Here is a 19,890-nt window from a genome sequence, read left to right as displayed (position 1 = left end):
TTTTTTTTTTAGAGAAGCCTATGGAATGAAACAGTCCTGCTGCATCTTTAAAATTTTTCCTCCTTTTCAGCTTCTGCAGTCCTGTTTCAACAAATTGAATTAGAGATGAATTTGTTGTGTTTGTCTATGGAAACACACTCCTTTATAGTAGTGATAACTGTCAGGAGAGGAGAGAGAAAGGACTTTGTGAATATTTATTATACTTCAAAATGACTCATATGCTAATAAACCTAATGCCTTAGGGCCAGTTGGGAACCTTATGCATAGATTAGAAAAGGATTAAGAGCAGCAATTAATTTAGTAACAAGGATAAGTGAAATGGGAGTTTTTCTTGAGGGAACTCTTTTTAGAAAGTGTGTTCAATTTGTTCCCAGTTTCAGGTTTCCTTTGTTTCTTTTACCTGTTGACTTTAAACAATTCAGAATAGAACACTTCTGCCTTTGCATTCAGTTTACCTTATCCCTATGCTATATATGATTGACGTTAAGAGAGACAATGTTCCTATTCTCAAGAACGTTACAGTCTCAATGGAGGGACATTACATCATATTGTAACTGCCTGTTTATTTGTTGTTAAAGAGCAACAGGATACAGGATGTTACTGTAGGTGCCTAGGAAGACCATGTGATGTTTCTTCTGTAAGCCAAGTTTCTTCTAGGCATCCTGGAGGAAGCGATTTCTAAGAGAAAACTTGATGAATAACTCTGAGTTAGCTCAGTAAAGAGAACTACAGGGCAGTGGTTAAAAGTGCATGCTTAGGGGAAAGGCAGAGAGGACTGTAGTTAATACATCCTTCCATAAAAGTAACAAAAACACTGGAAATGGTCAAAATAAACTCTGGAAACTAACCAAATGCTTGCAACAATTCAAAGAGCATTTATTATAGAAAAGTTGCTAAATTCTGGTAAGAACATCAGACTTTGTGGTATTATAACTTAACCAACATCTACCTCCTTCTTTCTAGTTCTACAATAGCCTTGAAAACTAGTAACTCGCAAACATGCTAGCTATGAGAACCAACAGGCTTGCAACCACCAGAGAAGGTAGACTGCACTTGGAGCTTCTCAAAGTCTCTTCTCTAAACCATTTTCACTCTTTGACCTGACTGGCAGTTCTTTGGAAAAACCCCATTCACAGGGTGTTATTATTATACTTGATCTCCCAGCTTCAGCTCACTCCACAGGAAAAATTTTATCCCTAGGCAACTGTTTAATACTCCAGCTGCCTAAGGTACAAATACAAGTTGGGGCAAACAAGACGCTGACCAAAAACTTAAAAAGAAGACCTGGGAATGAGATATCCATAGGAGGCTTCGAGCTCTGGCACCTTATTGGGGATTTAGAAGGCTATGTGCATGTGCAGGGCTGTGGGCATGCCCATGAAAGAATTAAAAATGCCTCACTCTCTTATCTTGGGCTGACCTTGAGACCTTGCACAATTAGGAAGTAAGGGCTAAACCAAAACTGTGTAAATATTGAAAGCATGCACCAATACACAAACACAGAGCCCCTCAGAAAAAGGTGAAATAATTATTGTTCAAGACATTTAAGGACTTGTTTAAGACATTAAGGACTTCTGTTCAATCATTACCTGATCATTAACCTAACCAAGCATAATTCAGTGGCATAGACATAGAATACAGACATTACCAAATTTGTCCAGAAAAGTCACAACAAACAGCAACAGGAACAACAGCAACAATGAATAGCAACCACAATAAACTCTAGGGAGGAATAAGTCTGATTTCTAGAGCTGTCACATAATTTTACCCGAAATATCTAGTTTTCAACAACAAAAAATATTGCAAGATATAGAAAAAAACAAGAGAGTATGGTCCATACACAGGTGAGAAAAAACTCAATAGAAACTGTTCCTGAGGCAGTCAAGATGTTTGACTTACTAGAAAAAGACTTTAAATCAGCTATTATAAATATGCTGAGCTAAAAGAAACCATGTAAAAAAAAAAAAAACTAAGGAAAGTATGACCACAATGCCTCACCAAAACAATTAAAATATAGAAAGTACAACAAAGAATCAAATTGAAATTCTGGAACTGATATTGCAGTAACTGAAATGAAAAAAATCTAGCAGAGGAGCTCAACAGCAGATGTGAGCAGCCAGGAGAAAGAATCAGCACACTTGAAGATAGTTCAATTGAGATTATCCAGTCTAAGGAACATAAAGAAAAAAGACTAAGAAAAATGAAAATAACCTCAGGGACCTGTGGGATATCTTCGAGCATACTTACACATTCATAAGAAGGAGAGAAGGGGCAGAAAGAATATTTGAAGAAATCACAGCTGAAATGTTCCCAAATTTGATGGAAAACATTAATCTATACATCCAAACAACTCAATAAAGTAGGATGAACTCTTTGAGTTCCACATGTACACACACCATAGTCTGACTGTTGAAATCCAAACATAAAAAGAGAATTATGAAAAAAGTAAGAGAATAGTCACTTATCATATACAAAGAATCTTCACTTCAATAAGATATAAAGCTGACTTCTCATCAGGATTCATGGAACCAGAAGGAAGTGAAGGACACAAAGTGCTGAAAGAAAGACTGTCCAAAAAAAAAGCCTATATCCAGCAAAAATATTCTTCAAAAACTAAGGAGAAATTAAAACATACACAATAAACAAAAACCAAACATTACTAGCTTGCCTTCCCTAGAAGAAATACTAAAAGGAATTCTACAGGCTGAGGTGAAAAGACACTATACAGTCATTTGAAACCACATGAAGAAATAACAAATACTGGCAAAGGTAATTACATAAGTAAATATAAAACGCAGTATAAAAGTATTTTTGTTTGTAACTCTTTTCTTCTGACTTAAAAAACAATTGTACAGTATATATTTCCATCTGTTTGTGTCATCTACAATTTCTTTTATCAGTGTCATAGTTTTTGGAGTATAGGTCCTTTGCCTCCTTAGGTAGGTTTATTCCTAGCTATTTATTCTTTTTGATGGTAAATGGGATTGTTTCCTTAATTTCTCTTTCTGATACTTCGTTGTTAGTGTATAGAAATGAAACAGATTTCTGTATATTAATTTTGTATCCTGCAACTTTACCAAATTCATTGATGAGTTCTAGTAGTTTTCTGGTGGTATCTTTAGGATTTTCTATGTATAGTATCATGTCATCTGCAAACAGTGACAGTTTTACTTCTTCCTTTCCAATTATTATTCCTTTTATTTCTTTTTCTTCTCTGACTGCTGTGGCTAAGACTTCCAAAACTATGTCTAAAAAAAGTGGCAAGAATGGGCATCCTTGTCTTGTTCCTTACCTTAGAGGAAATGCTTTCAGATTTTCACTGTTGAGTATAAGGTTAGCTGTGGGTTTGTCATATATGGTCTTTATTATGTTGAGGTATCTTCCCTCTATGCCCACTTTCTGGAGAGTTTTTATCATAAATGGATGTTGAATATTGTCAAAAACTTTTTCTGCATCTAGTGAGATCATCATATGGGTTTTATTCTTCAATTTATTAACGTGGTATATCACATTGATTTGTGGATAACAAATGACAAAGGGGACAAGAATACACAATGCAGAATAGATAGAACACTCTTTGACATAAATTGCAGCAATATTTTTTTGGATCCATATCCTAAAATAAATGAAATAAAAGCAAAACTAAACAAATGGGACATGATTAAACTTAAAAGCTTTTGCACAGCAAAGGAAACCATCAATAAAACAACAAAAGACAACCTACTGAATGGGAGAAAATATTTGCCAATGATATGACCAATAAAGGGTTAATATCCAGCATATATAAAAAGCTTATACAACTCAACATCAAAAAAACAACCAGATTAAAAAATGGGCAGAAGACCTGGGCAGACATTTTTCCAAAGAGGAAATGCAGATGGCCAACAGGCACATGAAAAGATGCTCAGCGTCACTAATCATCAGGAAATGCAAATCAAAACCACAATGAGGTATCACCTCACACCTATCAGAATGGCTATCCTCAAAAAGAACACAAATAACAAATGGTGGCGAGGATGTGGAGAAAAGGGAACACTTGTACACTGTTGATGGGTATATAAGTTGGTGCAGCTACTCTGGAAAACAGTATGGGGGTTTCTCAAAAAACTAAAAATAGAACTACCATATGACCCAGCAATTCCACTCCTGGGTATATATCTGAAAAAAATAAAAACATTAATTCAAAAAGATGCATGCACCCCAATGTTCAGAACAGCATTATTTACAATAGCCAAGATATGGAAACAACCCATCCAAGTGTCCATCAACGGATGAATGGATAAAAAAGGTGTTGTATATATATGCAATAGAATACTACTCAGCCATAAAAAAGAACAAAATGTTGCCATTTGCAGCAACATAGATGGACTTGGAGGACATTATTCTAAGTGAAACCAGTCAGACAGAGACAGACAAGTACTGTATGATATCACTTATATGTGGAAACAAAGAAATGCAACAAACTAGTGAATATGATAAAAAGGAGCAGACTCACAGATATAGAGAACAAACTACTGGTTACTAGTGGTGTAGGCTCACAGATGTATTGTACAACATGGGAAATATAGCCAAAATTTTGTAATAATTGTAAATGGAAAATAAACTTTAAAAATTATATAAAACATTTTAAATAAAATTAAAAAATAAACTTCCTGGGGGAAAAAAGATGGAGAAATATATACCATGTAAACACTAACCAAAATAGGCAAAAATTAAGTCAGGAACTATTCATTCCTTTTAATATCACACACAAAAGCTCATATGAATATCTTCTCTGTTTAGTTTTCTTTTTGATATTGATTTCTACTTTAATCAAAACATGTTCAGAAAAGATAATATAATAGAAATTCTTTGAAATTTATTGAAGACTAACTTTATAGATTAACATGTGGTCAATAATTTAAAAATTTTTATGTATACTTGAATATATATGACTTCAAGCAGCAAGAATGGGGTGGGGGAAAGGCTTTTCTCATGCTTTCTCTTCCTTTATCAGAAAGAAAAAAAAATAGGGAGGGTGGGAGGGAGGCTCAAGAGGGAGGGGATATGGGGATATATGTATACATATAACTGATTCACTTTGTTGTACAGCAGAGAGTAACACAACATTGTAAAGCAATTATACTCTAATAAAGTTGTAAGAAAAAAAAGGATAAATGACTATAAAGTCATTAAATAGGAAAATTAAATAAAATTATTTGGATGATTAAACCCATTTTTGAAAAACATAAATTGCAGATGAACCGGTTTGCAGGGCAGAAATTGAGACACAGATATAGAGAACAAACGTATGGACACAAAGGGGGGAAAGCGGTGGGGGGTGGTGGTGTGATGAATTGGGCAATTGGGATTGATGTATACACTGATGTGTATAAAATTGATGACTAATAAAAAATAAAATTAAAATAAAATAAAAAAGAAAAACATAAATTGAAAATTTCAGAAACTTCAGTTGAATGTAGCACAGATAAAATCATAGCAGATTGTGGATTTACTTTATCCTCCACTACCATGATAACAAAATATTTTTTAACTATAAAATAAAAATAACTCTGAACAATTACTAACCAAAGGTACAAATGTGTCAATTTAGGTACCTAGGGATATCATTTGAATATTAAACAATTAAACAAGATATTTGTTAAAAAACAGCATTGTTCAAAGTTCTATGAAACTTATTCTACACACATTCTTTCTAATGACAAAATCACTTGATTCTGGTTACTTTATTCTACTTGAAATAATTCCATAATTTTTTCAATGCTCCAAATTCTTAAGATATAAAAAAATCAACTGAAAAAAGGGGCACAAATTTTGGCAGTGTGGGTCAAATTCTTATTAAACTTGAAGAAAGTAAAAAGAATATTAACAATAGTCTTAGGTATTCAAAATTTAAATCCAATTTGAAAAACAAATAACTGTCCTGTTATAGAAAATTAAAAATATGAAGATGAGAAAAATATTATCATGCTCTTGTTGAATGCATAATATGTAGGCTTCTACATTTGGCAGAACAATGCATAGCACTGAGACTAAGATTATCCAAGAAACTTTATGAAGATGATAATGCAACTTGATTCATCTAGCAGAAATAAACACGTTTGATAACATTTATAGCTAAACATTTATGCAAAATACAATGGCGCAACATACTATTAAAGATTTTAGAGTATGAAATCTAAAGCCAAATAATTAAAATTATAACAGATGTGGTGAATGAAATAATTTGAACAAGATTAAAAATTCTAAATATAATTTGGTTATTTTAGTATAACAAAAGGACAATGGATAGGAAAGTGACACAAAATGAAATACAAATGGAAATAAATTAACCTAACTGTATTTCAAATAAATAATGTCATCACATTGAAGTGACACTAACTCAAGGTACTTTTGAAGAGTATTTTGATCATATGCCCTCAGAATAAAGATAATTAGAACTATAAACAAATAGTGCATACTCTAGTTGGTTGATTTGTTTTCCCAGTGGATTGAGTCAACAATTTTGAAACTATGTATATTGTAGAACTGATCAAATAAGTAAATATATTGTAGACAATTAGAGCCAGGTTTTTCACTGTTGGAGAAGAGAGTTTAAAATATGGAAACAGGAAAGCAAGAATAAACCCTCTTTTGTTTACTGGATTTTAAAGTATCAGTATTAATATATATTAGTTAATATAAATACATATAAATAACCCTGAATATATATATACACACATATATAACCTTAAAAAGGATGCATATATGTATAATACACATACATATATATGTATAATACATATAAATGTATATTTTAATATAGTATATTATTTAAATTATATGTAACTATTTTAATATATTATTTGTATATATTTTTAAAAATAGTGTATATACGGGACCTAGAAGCAATGATACATCATTAGCAATCAACAGCACATCTAGCACCCAGATCTTGGTTTCTAAATACCATTTTCCACTAATAGAAACCACATTCCTTGGGAAGGTTTGGAGCAGGGAAGGTACAATATAAGCCTGAAAGGACTTCTGCCAGAAAATGAGGAAATGCTCAAATAATGATTGACATGTTAAAAGGACACAGAAGTCAGTTTGAAGGGGCTACCATTGGCCAAATCAAGAATAATTTAAAAATCGCAATAAATGATGCAGGAACAGATAATCCAAATAATAAAATAAGAAATCAAAAATTCATATTACTATATATGTACATAAATAAAAATAAATAATTAGGGGAGAAGAGAAAACTCATCCTTGCAATAGCATCCCAACTAGTAAAATAGGAATGAAAAAATTAGAAAATCACCATTTGGCAACTAACATAACAATAACTGCTTTAGACAAGGATCATCAGTGGATAGCAAAGCTAGTGAAAGATGAGAAATAAGATATCTAATCAGTCTCAAAATATCTCTCCAACAGATACTTATTAATTACAAAGGGAAAACTAGTAACTTCGTAGTGGAGAAACCTGGCAGACAACCCTTTAACCCAATGATTAAAGTTAACATTACCAATAATGGGATGAAATGCCATCATGGACCTCATGATATATGATGTGAAGAACCACTATTAACTCTGTGATAGCCCAGTCAATAATGTGTAAGTTGAATCTAATCAAAAGGAAACATAAGGAAAACCTAAACTGAGGGATATATGACAAAGTAACTGGCCTGTACTGTCCAAAAATGTCAAGAAAAAAAAAAAAGATTTTAGAAAAGTCCCAGATTAAAGGAAACTAAAATGTGATACTGAAGTACAATGTGTGAATCCATAAAAGGATCCTGGACCAAATATTTCTTTTTCTTTACCTATGAAGGACATTAGTATGAAAAATGATGAAATTGAATAGGGCTGAAAATTACATAATATTATTTTATCATTTTTAAGTTCCTCATTTTGATAAGTTTACTGTGCTTATGTAATGTAATATGTGTTTTAAGGAAATACATCTTGGGTTATTTAGAGATAGAGGGAATTATATCTCTAACCTTTTCTCAAGTAGCTCTGAAAAAATAATATATACATACATGAGAGAGGAGAGACAGAGACAGAAAGAGACAGAGACAGCAAATGTGCTAGGATAAAATTTTAACATTTGGGAGAACTTCGTGAAGAGTATATAGAAATTATTTATGATTTTCATAGTATTTCTATAATTCTGACATTATTTCAAAATAAAAAGTAAAAGAAAACAAAAAAGATAATTTAAACTACCACTCAGTTTTTAAGATACAACTGCTGATGTGTGAATCAGTTAAAGCAGATAAAAATTAATAGATTTTTGAATTTCTGAAATGCAAATGTCTTTACATAGAACATTTGTGGATATATTCTCTAGCAGATGTCACAAACAGAGAATTGTATATGTTTTTATTAGTCTACTTTCAAAAATTGAATCTTAAGAAAATTAACTTGAGAGGCCAGGGATGCTATAAAGTTATAAGTATTCATCAAAGCATATAAATTTCAACAGGTCTTAAACAAAATCTCAGGTATCCTACTTTTCTTTTTCTGTATATTCTTTTTTTTTCCAGGGGTCATTTGTGATTTCTTCTTTTTTTCACATCTTTATTGGGCATAAATGCTTTACAATGTTGTGTTAGTTTCTGCTGCACAACAAAGTGAATCAGCTATATGTACACATATCCCCATATCCCCTCCCTCTTGAGCCTCCCTCCCACCCTCCCTATCCCATTCCTCAAGCTCATCACAAAGCACCAAGCTGATCTCCCTGTGCTATGCAGCAGCTTCCCACTAGCTATCCATTTTACATTTGGTAGTGTATATACGTCAATGCTACTCTCTCACTTCATCCCAGCTTCCCCTTCCCGCCCCCCCCCCCCACAGCAGGGCCTGCAAGTCTGTTCTCTACGTCTACATCTTTATTCCTGCTCTGCCACTAGGTTCATCAGTACCACTTTTTAAAATTACATATATATGGGTTAGCACACAGTATTTCTTTTACTCTTTCTGACATACTTCACTCTGTATGACAGATTCTAGGTCCATCCACCTCACTACAAATAACTCAATTTCGTTCCTTTTTATGGCTGAGTAATATTCCATTGTATATATGTGCCACATCTTTATCCAGTCATCTGTCGATGGACATATAGGTTGCTTCCATGTCCTGGCTATGGTAAATAGTGCAGCAATGAACATTGTGGTCCATGTCTCTTATTGAATTATGGTTTTCTCAGGGTATATGCCCAGTAGTGGGATTGCTGGGTCGTATGGTAGTTCTATTTTTAGTTTTCAAGGAACATCCATACTGTTCTCCATAGTGGCTGTATCAATTTACATTCCTACCAACAGTGCAAGAGGGTTCCCTTTCCTCCACACCCTTTCCAACATTTATTGTTTGTAGATTTTCTGATGATGCCCATTCTGACTGGTGTGAGGTGATACCTAATGGTGGTTTTGATTTGCATTTCTCTAACGATTAGTGATGTTGAGCATCTTTTCATGCATTTGTTGGCCATCTGTATGTATTCATTGGAGAAATGTCTATCTAGGTCTTCTGCCCATTTTTGGATGGGGTTGTTTGTTTTTTTGATATTTAGCTGCATGAGCTGCTTGCATATTTTGCAGATTAATCCTTTGTCAGTTGCTTCATTTGCAAATATTTTCTCCAGATATGAGGGTTGTCTTTTTGTCTTGTTTATGGTTTCCTTTGCTGTGCAAATGCTTTTAAGTTTCATTAAATCGCATTTGTTTATTTTTGTTTTTATTTCCATTTCTCTAAGAGGTGGGTCAAAAAGGATCTGGCTGTGATTTATGTCATAGAGTGTTCTGCCTATGTTTTCCTCTAAGAGTTTCATAGTGTCTGGCCTTACATTTAGGTCTTTAATCCATTTTGAGTTTATTTTTGTGTATGGTGTTAGGAAGTGTTCTAATTTCATTCTTTTACATGTAGCTGTCCATTTTTCCCAGCACCATTTATTTAAGAGGCTGTCTTTTCTCCATTGTATATTCTGGCCTCCTTTATCAAAGATAAGATGACCATATGTGCATGGCTTTATCTCTGGGCCTTCTATCTTGTTCCATTGATCTATTTTTTTTGTGCCAGTACCATACTATATTGATGACTGTAGCTTTGTAGTATAGTCTGAAGTCAGGGAGCCTGATTCCTCCAGCTCCGTTTTTCTTTCTCAAGATTGCTTTGGCTTTTTGGGGTCTTCTGTGTTTCCATACAAATTTTAAAATTTCTTGTTCTAGTTCTGTGAAAAATGCCATTGGTAATTTGATACGGATTGCATTGAACTTGTAGATTGCTTTGGGTAGTATAGTCATTTTCACAGTATTGATTCTTCCATTCCAGGAGCATGGTATATCTCTCCATCTGTCTATGTTATCTTTGATTTCTTTCATTAGTGGTTTATAGTTTTCTGCATACAGTTCTTTTGTCTCCCTAGGTAGGTTTATTCCTAGGTATTTTATTCTTTTTGTTGCAATGGTAAATGAGAGTGTTTCCTTAATTTCTCTTTCTGATCTTTTGTTGTTAGTGTATAGGAATGCAAGAGATTTCTGTGCATTAATTTTTTATCCTGCAACTTACCAAATTCATTGATTAGTTCTAGTAGTTTTCTGGTAGCATCTTTAGGATTCTCTATGTGCAGTATCATGTCATCGGCAAACGGTGACAATTTTACTTCTTCTTTTCCAATTTGGATTCCTTTTATTTCTTTTTCTTCTCTGATTGCTGTGGCTAGGACTTCCAATACTATGTTGAATAATAGTGGTGAGAGTGGACAACCTTGTTTTTTCCGGATCTTAGAGGAAATGCTTTCAGTTGTTAACCACTGAGAATGATGTTTGCTATCGGTTTGTCATATATGGCTTTTATTATGTTGAGGTAGGTTCCCTCTAAGCCCACTTTCTGGAGAATTTTTTTTATCATAAATTGGTATTGAATTTTGTCAAAAGCCTTTTCTGCATCTATTGAGATTATCATATGGTTTTTATTCTTTAATTTGTTAATATGGTGTATCAAATTGATTGTTTTGCATGTATTGAAGAATCCTTGCATCCCTGGGATAAATCCTACTTGATCATGTTGTATGATCCTTTTAAAGTGTTGTTGGATTCTGTTTGCTAGTATTTTGTTGAGGATTTTTGCATCTATGTACATCAGTGATATTGGTCTATATTTTCTTTTTTTGTGATATCTTTGTTGGTTTTGGTATCAGGGTGATGGTGGCCTCATAGAATGAGTTTGGGAGTGTTCCTCCCTCTGCAATTTTTTGGAAGAGTTTGAGAAGGATGAGTATTAGCTCTTCTCTAAATGTTTGATAGAATTCGCCTGTAAAGCCATCTGGTCCTGGACTTCTGTTCGTTGGAAGATTTTTAATTGCAGTTTCTATTTCATTACCTGTGATTGGTCTGTTTGTATTTTCTAATTCTTCCTGGTTCAGTCTTGGAAGGTTGTACTTTTCCAGGAATTTGTCCATTTCTTTCAGATTGTCCATTTTATTGGCATATAGTTGCTTGCAGTAGTCTCTTATGATCTTTTGTATTTCTGCAGTGTCAGTTGTAATCTCTCCTTTTTCATTTCTAATTTTATTGACTTGCATCCTCTCCCTTTTTTTCTTGATGAGTCTGGTTAAAGGTTTATCAATTTTGTTTATCTTCTCAAAGAACCGGCTTTTAGTTTTATTGATCTTTGCTATTGTTTTCTTTGTTTCTATTTCATTTATTTCTGCTCTGATCTTTATGATTTCTTTCCTTCTACTAATTTTCGGTTTTCTTTGTTCTTCTTTATCTAATTGCTTAAGGTGTAAGGTTAGATTGTTTATTTGAGATTTTTCTTGTTTCTTGAGGTGAGCTCGAAGTGCTATGATCTTCCCTCTTAGAACTGCTTTTGCTGCATCCCATAGGTTTTAGATCATCGTGTTTTCATTGTCATTTGTTTCTAGGCATTTTTTGATTTCTTCAGTGATCTCTTGGTTATTTAGCAGCGCACTGTTTAGCCTCCATGTATTTGTGTTTTTTACTGTTTTTTTCTTGTAATTGATTTTTAATCTCATAGTGTTGTGGTCGGAAAAGATGCTTGATACAATTTCAATTTTCTCAAATTTTCCAAGGTTTGATTTGTGGCTGAAAATATGATCTATTCTGGAGAACGTTCCATAGGCACTTGAGAAGAAAGTGTATTCTTCCGCTTTTGGGTGAAATGTTCTAAAAATATCAATTAAGTCTATCTGGTCTGTTGTGTCATTTAAAGCTTGTGTTTCCTTATTTATTTTCTGTCTGGATGATCTATTGGTAGAAGTGGGGTGTTAATGTCCCCCACTCTTATTGTGTTACTGTTGATTTCTCCTTTTATGGCTGTTAGCATTTTCCTTATATATTGAGGTGCTCCTATGCTGGGTGAAGAAATATTTATAATTGTTATGTTTTCTTCTTGGACTGATCCCTTGATCATTATGTAGTATCCTTCTTTGTCTCTTGTAATAGTCTTTGTTTTAAAGTCTATTTTGTTTGATATGAGAATTGCTACTCCAGCTTTCTTTTGATTTCCATTTGCATGGGATATCTTTTTCTGTCCCCTCACTTTCAGTCTGTATGTGTCTCTAGGTCTGAAGTGGGTCTCTTGTAGACAGCATATATACAGGTCTTGTTTTTGTATCCTGCTGCCCCTGCCAACCTATTGCCCCCTCCCAACAGCCTCCACCATCACCATACATACAAAGCAAAAGCTTCAAGTCTCCCTGAAGCTACAAAATTTTCCTTCTTTAAGAATGTCAGCAGCTATTGACTTCCCAGTCTATGCTAGATTGCCAATTATAGTAAAAATGTACCAGTCTCTTTACTGTTGGCGGCATAGCGTGGCATGCATGATCTTAGTTCCCCGATCAGGGATCAAATCCATGCCTCCTGCAGTGGAAGCGCAGAGTCCTATCCACTGGACTGCCAGGGAATTCCCACCATCGACTGTTAAGATAATTGCCTGGTAGAATCACTGGTCATAGAATATCTTGCAATCATGAGCCATGGTATTAATTTGCTAGGGCTGCTATAACAGAGTACCACAAACCAGGTGACTTAAACAGCAGAAATCTATTGTCTCATATTCTTGGGGACTAAAAGTCTAAGATCAAGGTGTCGGTAGGGTTGGGTCATTCTAAGGACTATGAGAGAGAATCTGTTCTATACCTCTCCCTTAGCTTCTGGTGGTTTGCTGGAAATTTTTGGCATTTCTTGGCTTTTAGAAGTATCACCCTTATCTTTACATATTATTCTTCTTATGTGTGTTTCTCTGTGTCCAAATTTATCCTTTTTATGAGGATACCAGTCATATTGGATTTGGGCCCACCCTAATGACCTCATCTTAAGTAATTACAGCTACAACAACCATATTTCCAAAAAGTCACATTCTGAGGTACTGAGGGTTAGGATTTCAACATATGAATTTTAGGGGGATACAACCCAACCCATACTTGCATGAGTTACTTTCTACTCAAAATAGTATCATTTCCAGCATGATTGATGAAGATGCTCTTTTTCTCATTGCTTATTATTAATGACCAGAAATCTGGAAGAACTATAACAAATGCTGATATTCTCAGTTCAGGTTATGCTATGCCTTCTGCATTGAATGTTCTGATAAGATGCTCTCTATGACATAACTTTACAAGTTGAACAGATTATATAATTGACCTGATTTTAAATAAATTACCTAGTGGCTGGCACATAGTAAATGCTCAAAAATGATAACAGTTCATATTAAATATAGCAATTTTAAACCATTTTCTAACTTATAGTAGTATCTCAGTGCACATTGATTACATATTACACAGTAAAGGAAGTACTTGATTTGGACAGGAAAACAGATGTAGCAAAACAATTTGATATAACTCCCTCTGCATTATCCATCAATTAAAAATGACTGTCACCTGCAAATTAGACTAATTTGATAATATTTAAAATGAGCTAGTGGATGTTCTGGTGGGTGTAATTGGTAGGAGATTTGAGCATATGATAAGCATACTTATCACAATGAAATTAAAATAGAAGAATTTGGATATTCCCTTTTAAATTCACTGTAACATGATGTGAAGTATTAGTTAAAAGAGCAAGTATTTTTTGAACTTGAACATATTCCAAATGTTGAATTGACACTTGGTATACAGAGGTGATTAAAGCAGACATGCTTACTTTCACACTGGTTCATAAGTCTTTTATTAATCATATTTCACTTTAATGGATCACAGTAGAAAATGGAAACTGTTAATATAATAAAATCATTAATTTTTATAGTAAGCCTCTTTACATGCTTTTTAAAAAACACTCTATTAACTATTATATAATAACTGAGAAACCTTTTCCCAGCTTAGGAGAATATGATGCAATAGTTTTTAAAAAATAGCATCTTCAAAGGTAACATTTGGCTCACAAATACTGAAAATTGAATTTAATAATTTAAAACCATAATTTGACTGAAATATAATACTGTAAATAACATTTGATTATTAAGAAATAATTTTCACTTAAAGACTGAATGGAAATTATTATGTTTCAAAGGCATTTTTAAAGCATTCATACCTAGGAAGTATGCCTTCTAAAAATATTAAACCTTACAGAACAAAATATCAGCATGGAATTTAGTTCCAATGACATCTACATTGCCAGCTCCACTCTTTGCCTGGTTCACTACCTTCCATAGATTTGCACTTAACTAAGCTTTAAATACAGGGTTCCTTGATAGTCTAAGGGAGAAAAAGTAGTCTTCAGCTTTGCAACCAACTTTCCATCTGTACGTGTTCCAACTAAACTACCATGTATATGATCCACAATGGCAGGCAGAATGGCAGAATTCACCTGATGTCAACATGGTAACACAATTATATGCAAATATTTTTCTACCTTCAATTTGAAAAGTTGATTTGAAAAATCAAAATTAAAGATTATACACTATTGGGGATTCCCTGGCTGGCCAGTGGTTAGGACTCCATGCTTTCACTGCCGAAGGCTTGGGTTCAATCCCTGGTCAGGGAACTAAGATCCCACAAGCCACGCAGCACAGCCAAAAAAAAAAAAAAAAAAAATATATATATATATATATATATACCATTATTTTCACTTCCTGAAATTATTGTCATATGTGAGCAAGGAAATATGTACAAGGATACTGTTTGTGTAATTTTTTATATTAACTGAAGATTGGAAACAAGTTAAATGCCTATCAATAGAAGACTGGTGAAATAAATTATGGTATATCTACCTAATGAAGAATTTTGCAGCAATTCCAAAAAAAGAAGCCTACTCTATAATGTACATGTAGGGAAGTATCTTCAAAATACATATTAAATGAAGAAAAGTAGTAAGATAGTATGTACGATATTCTTTGTATAATCAAAATTATGCTTGTACGGTCATAGGTATTTCAAGGAGGATATGTAAGAGACTGTTAACATTAGTTATTTTGGGGGATAAGAAAGAAAGGAAGGAATAATTATTGTTCTTAAGTTCAAGCAGGATTCCAGTTAGGCAAATTGCCTGTTTGATTATAGGAATTAGGCACATGCCTATACATAGTTAATTGACATCCACCTGTCAACCACGTGATAGTCAACAGGTACAGCATGAGCATTAACCAGTCAGCAGAGATACCAGTAGTAAAAAAAAATCAGCAGCACAGGTGAGTATCTGTTGAATACTAATCGTGCTTCTCAATCAACTTACTATGTGAGTTGGATTGGTAGTATCCTTTGCTAATGAAATTGCTGAAATACTGAACTGATTAACCAAAGCCCTCTCTTGACATTTAAGGCATTTGTCATTATTCACAAGTCCACCCCCCATTCCCATCCCTGCCACAGGTTAACAAATTATAAATCATAACACCCAAACAGTTCAATGGAGAAAACATCAACAAGCGATTCCCATGATAAAAGAAACCATGTTTGCCCTCTTTGTTTGACAGCAAGAGAGATAGAATATAATTCTGGAAAACCAATAATTTACTTCAAAGCCAAACAGGAAAAAATAATGCATTGGCCACTAGATGGCCCCCATATATTTTTCCCACTATTATAATAAGAACATGAAAGAAACAAAACAAGTGAAAGAGAAATATTTAATAAAATAATGTATGATTCTTTATCTTTTGCCTGAATACTCACAAGTAGAAATTATGACTCCTTATATATCACTTATTTAGCATATTTTCATAATGCGGAACTAGTGAAACTCTCCTACATTTTATCAGTAACCTTTTCAATGGTTCCTATTAAAATATTTTAAGAATTAAAAGTTGTTTTGTTTAACTTCTGGGCCACATCAAAATTCTTCATCTGATTTTGTCCCTGATGGCTAGCAATAGCATTTTTTTCTTTCTTAGTTTTGAGTCCCTGCTATGATTCCCACAGACTCTAGTTCTCTCTCTACTTTAAGTAAATCTTTCCTCTTCTTAAAACTTTCTGAGTTTAAATTTAGAACATAAGCAAGTCATTTACTTACAGGTACACATAGCTTTCTCTTTTACCATATTGTATATATTAAAACCCAATAATTTTTTCATGTAAAAATGACAGTTAAAATGTCAGCTGATTTGTATTTCATTTAGCTCATAATCCATTCAACAATCAGCTGCTTCTAAAGAGGTACTTTGATTATTGTGCATTTATAATGGAAATATCTGAGATTCCTAAAAATAGTAAAGAATAAGTGATTGCCTTAATGAATAATCATCTGTAGTTTGGCTGGTTACAGAATACCGATGTGTATCACATTTCACTAATGATCATTACCTTGATTTTCTCATTTTCTGCTTTCCAGAAGGGAAGGGCTTATCAGTTCCATGTCCTGTAAAACTTTAAATAGAAAACGAACTTAAGCTTTCCTTGCAAATTATATTTTCTCCATATGCTACCCAGTTCAAGAACTCAAGTCTGGTTACATACAGCCCAAAATCATGCCCCCCAAAATCATCTGTTTAGAAAATCTTCAATTGTGACTTCACATTTTTATGGACAATTTCCTGTTAGATTCTGTTCCCTAAGGGCTTTGGGCACTATTGAAAAGACGTGAGATGCTGCAGGCTACTTTTACCACCTCTTTGCCACTTGTTGGTCAGGCTCGCTTCCTTTGTTCAGCTCTTTTATTTATTTATTTATTTTTTTTCTGAGCCCTTGGATTCTGCTTAATTCTGAGGCTTTAGAGTATGAGAATTAAAAACCATTGTACCGCATAAATACAACTCTATGACAGCCTACCTACCCTAAAATTTGGCCTTTGGAAAAGGAGAGGCTGGAAAAGTGACTGAAGCATTTCTTTGAGTCTATAAAACATTTTCTCCCTGTTATACTACCAAAATGGCAAGGAGATTTCAAAACTGCACTGCAGCAACTAAATCAGCAGGTTTTCAATGCACTTAGATCTTTCTCACTCCTCAGGAGTAAGTTATCACATGAAGACTAAAATAAGCCCAATTTTGTTTGTTTCCTTGTTTGTTTCCTTGTTTGTTTTACATGTTAAGAAGTCATTAAATGTAATAAAACATGACTATGAAAAAATATTGTCTATGTACAGGTAAATGTGCTTTGTTCACATTCTCCAACTAGTTATAAAAAAACAAAAAATCAAAAAAAATTCCTTAAGTCCAGTGGGGCACTGAGACACATTGCCCTCATGTCAGTTCCCAGGGTGATTTTCAGGTTTTTGCATATAATAGTCTATTTTTCTGTTCTTTTAATTCTTTTGTGCTTTTTATTTTTCTTCATTCTAGAGTCCTTCACTGAAAGGTTAAGAATAATATCAGCAAATAGGCATTTCATCAGGGGGAAACTTTGTATAGAGAGTCATTTGAAGGACTCTTTCTCTTTTCTTTGGATGGCTTATCAGAAACCATTCAGCAAACACATTCCCTCAGGCAATTTCAATCTATTGAAATTCCCAGAGAACTTTAAAGGTGTTAGTTTCATCTGCATAGGCTGTATTTACCTGAGAATTTGAATTCTAGAATCAGAAACTCACAGGGTAAGGAAGAACTGTAAAATCATTCAGTGCTGATTCTTTTTTATAATACCAGATATTTCCCTGGCCTCTCTGCATAATCTCGTTCAGTCACTGGGAACTAACTACCTTGGAGGCAGAGCTTTCAAAAATTATCAGGACTTCAAAAATAAGACTAGAACTCCTTCATCTATGCCCTATCTTCCATTCCATTTAAGTCCTTTTTACAGAGATAACAACTATTTTTCTTTTTTCTTGGCCTTTTTCTATGCTTATTATCATCATATTTAAGTAATCATAAAACATACAATTTTTTTTTCTTTGCTATTTTTATTAAACAATATGGCTTGTTTTTCCATGTCATACAGACATGTTTTATTATTTTTAGCTGCTGCATAGTAATCCATAACATGAAACACAGTTTATTTAACCATTTTCCTTTTGGGTTTTTCCCATTTTCACTACTATAAACAGTATTAGAAACATTCTTTCCCGTGCCTCCTTCTGTGTACATTCAAGTGTTTCTCTGAATAGATGTAGAGATTCGATTTTTGGCAAGGAATGGGGAAGGTGACTGACATTTACTGGAACATTTTCATTCAACAAATCCACTCAAGAAATAATTACTGAATGCCTTCTAAGTTCAAGACACTGTTCTAGGTGACTAAGGTTATAACAAGGAATAAGACAGACAAGGACTCTCTTAATATAATTAACATTTAATATAACTCATTTAATTGACAATTACCTTCAGTGTTTGCCCATTTTACAGTGATGAAATCAAAGTTCAAAAAAGCAACTTGCAAAGGAAAGAGTTGTAATTTGAACTCAACATCTATCTGAATGAAGAGTACAGGTTCTTTACCTTCCCCTCACATTCTGGGGAAGAGTTCTTTTGTCTGTTGAGATGCATATTTCTGCTATTTTCCTAGAACACTTTTTTGAAGGTCAAGTCTAATTACACTTTCACATTACAGTCCTCGAAAAAAATAATACCAGCTATCATATTTTACTATCATATTTACTATCCACCAGGCTTAACAAGCACCTTATATATACCAAGTCATTTAATCCTGAAAAAAAGCCTCTTTGTAGTTTATTTTACAAACACTTATATCACAGTGGATTTCTATCAGGCCTTGTTTTGAGTGCTTTACAGATAATTCAGTACATCCGCATAACAGTTCTAAAGAATAGGTGCTATTATTATCTAAATTTTACAGACGAGGAAAATGAGACTTTAAAGAAAGGTTAAGTAATTTGTTCAAAGTCACAAATCTGTGTAGTGGCAGAGTTGAGATGTAAACTTAAATGTGTGTCTCTACAACCTACTTTCTTACTATACAATGCTACCTTTCTTTAAAATGTCTTTAAAATATTTGAGGATGAGTGTCATGTAGTCCCCTGCCTTTGCCCTCTCCCAGTATTTATGACAAGGATGATGTCTTCAGCCTGGTCTCACCAACTGATATTAGAAATCAGCTTCATCATTCTATTTTCTTTCCTCCCAGCGCAATGAAGTTTGTTTATTTTCTTTTAGAATGTGGTTCCCAGAACAGATACAGTATTCTAGGTGATTATGAAACCATCTAGAATTCTAGAAACTATGTTACTATTATTATTGCCTAGGATCTCATTAAATTGTTTTTCCAGTTTTATTGAGAAATAATTGGCATATATTACTTTATAAGTTAAAGGTGTACAGCATAATGGTTTGATTTACATATACTGAGAAATGATGACCACAATACTCTTAGTTAACATCCATCATCTCATATAGATACAATAAAAAGAAAAAAATTTTCCTTGTGATAACACTTAGGATCTACTCTCTTGACAACTTACCTATATATCATACAGCAGTGCTAACTATAGTAATGATGTACATTACACTCCCAGTACTTATTTATCTTGTAACTGGAAGTTTGTTGTCAT

At 33.5% G+C, this 19,890-nt stretch overlaps 1 long non-coding RNA gene across 1 annotated transcript in view; it reads right to left on the bottom strand.

Annotated features, from left to right (window-relative positions):
- Positions 1-16,749: 16,749 nt before the first annotated feature.
- LOC132357290 (uncharacterized) overlaps positions 16,750-19,890 on the bottom strand; it is a 927,280-nt gene continuing 924,139 nt past the window's right edge. Inside the window, exon 9 of the long non-coding RNA XR_009500199.1 lies at positions 16,750-16,814. This is a non-coding gene — a long non-coding RNA (uncharacterized LOC132357290). The remainder of the gene's footprint in view (positions 16,815-19,890) is intronic.

Source organism: Balaenoptera ricei, chromosome X (genome assembly GCF_028023285.1).
Source record: "Balaenoptera ricei isolate mBalRic1 chromosome X, mBalRic1.hap2, whole genome shotgun sequence".
In the NCBI taxonomy this organism is placed as follows: domain Eukaryota; kingdom Metazoa; phylum Chordata; class Mammalia; order Artiodactyla; family Balaenopteridae; genus Balaenoptera; species Balaenoptera ricei.
This window is presented reverse-complemented; position numbering and strand designations above follow the sequence as displayed.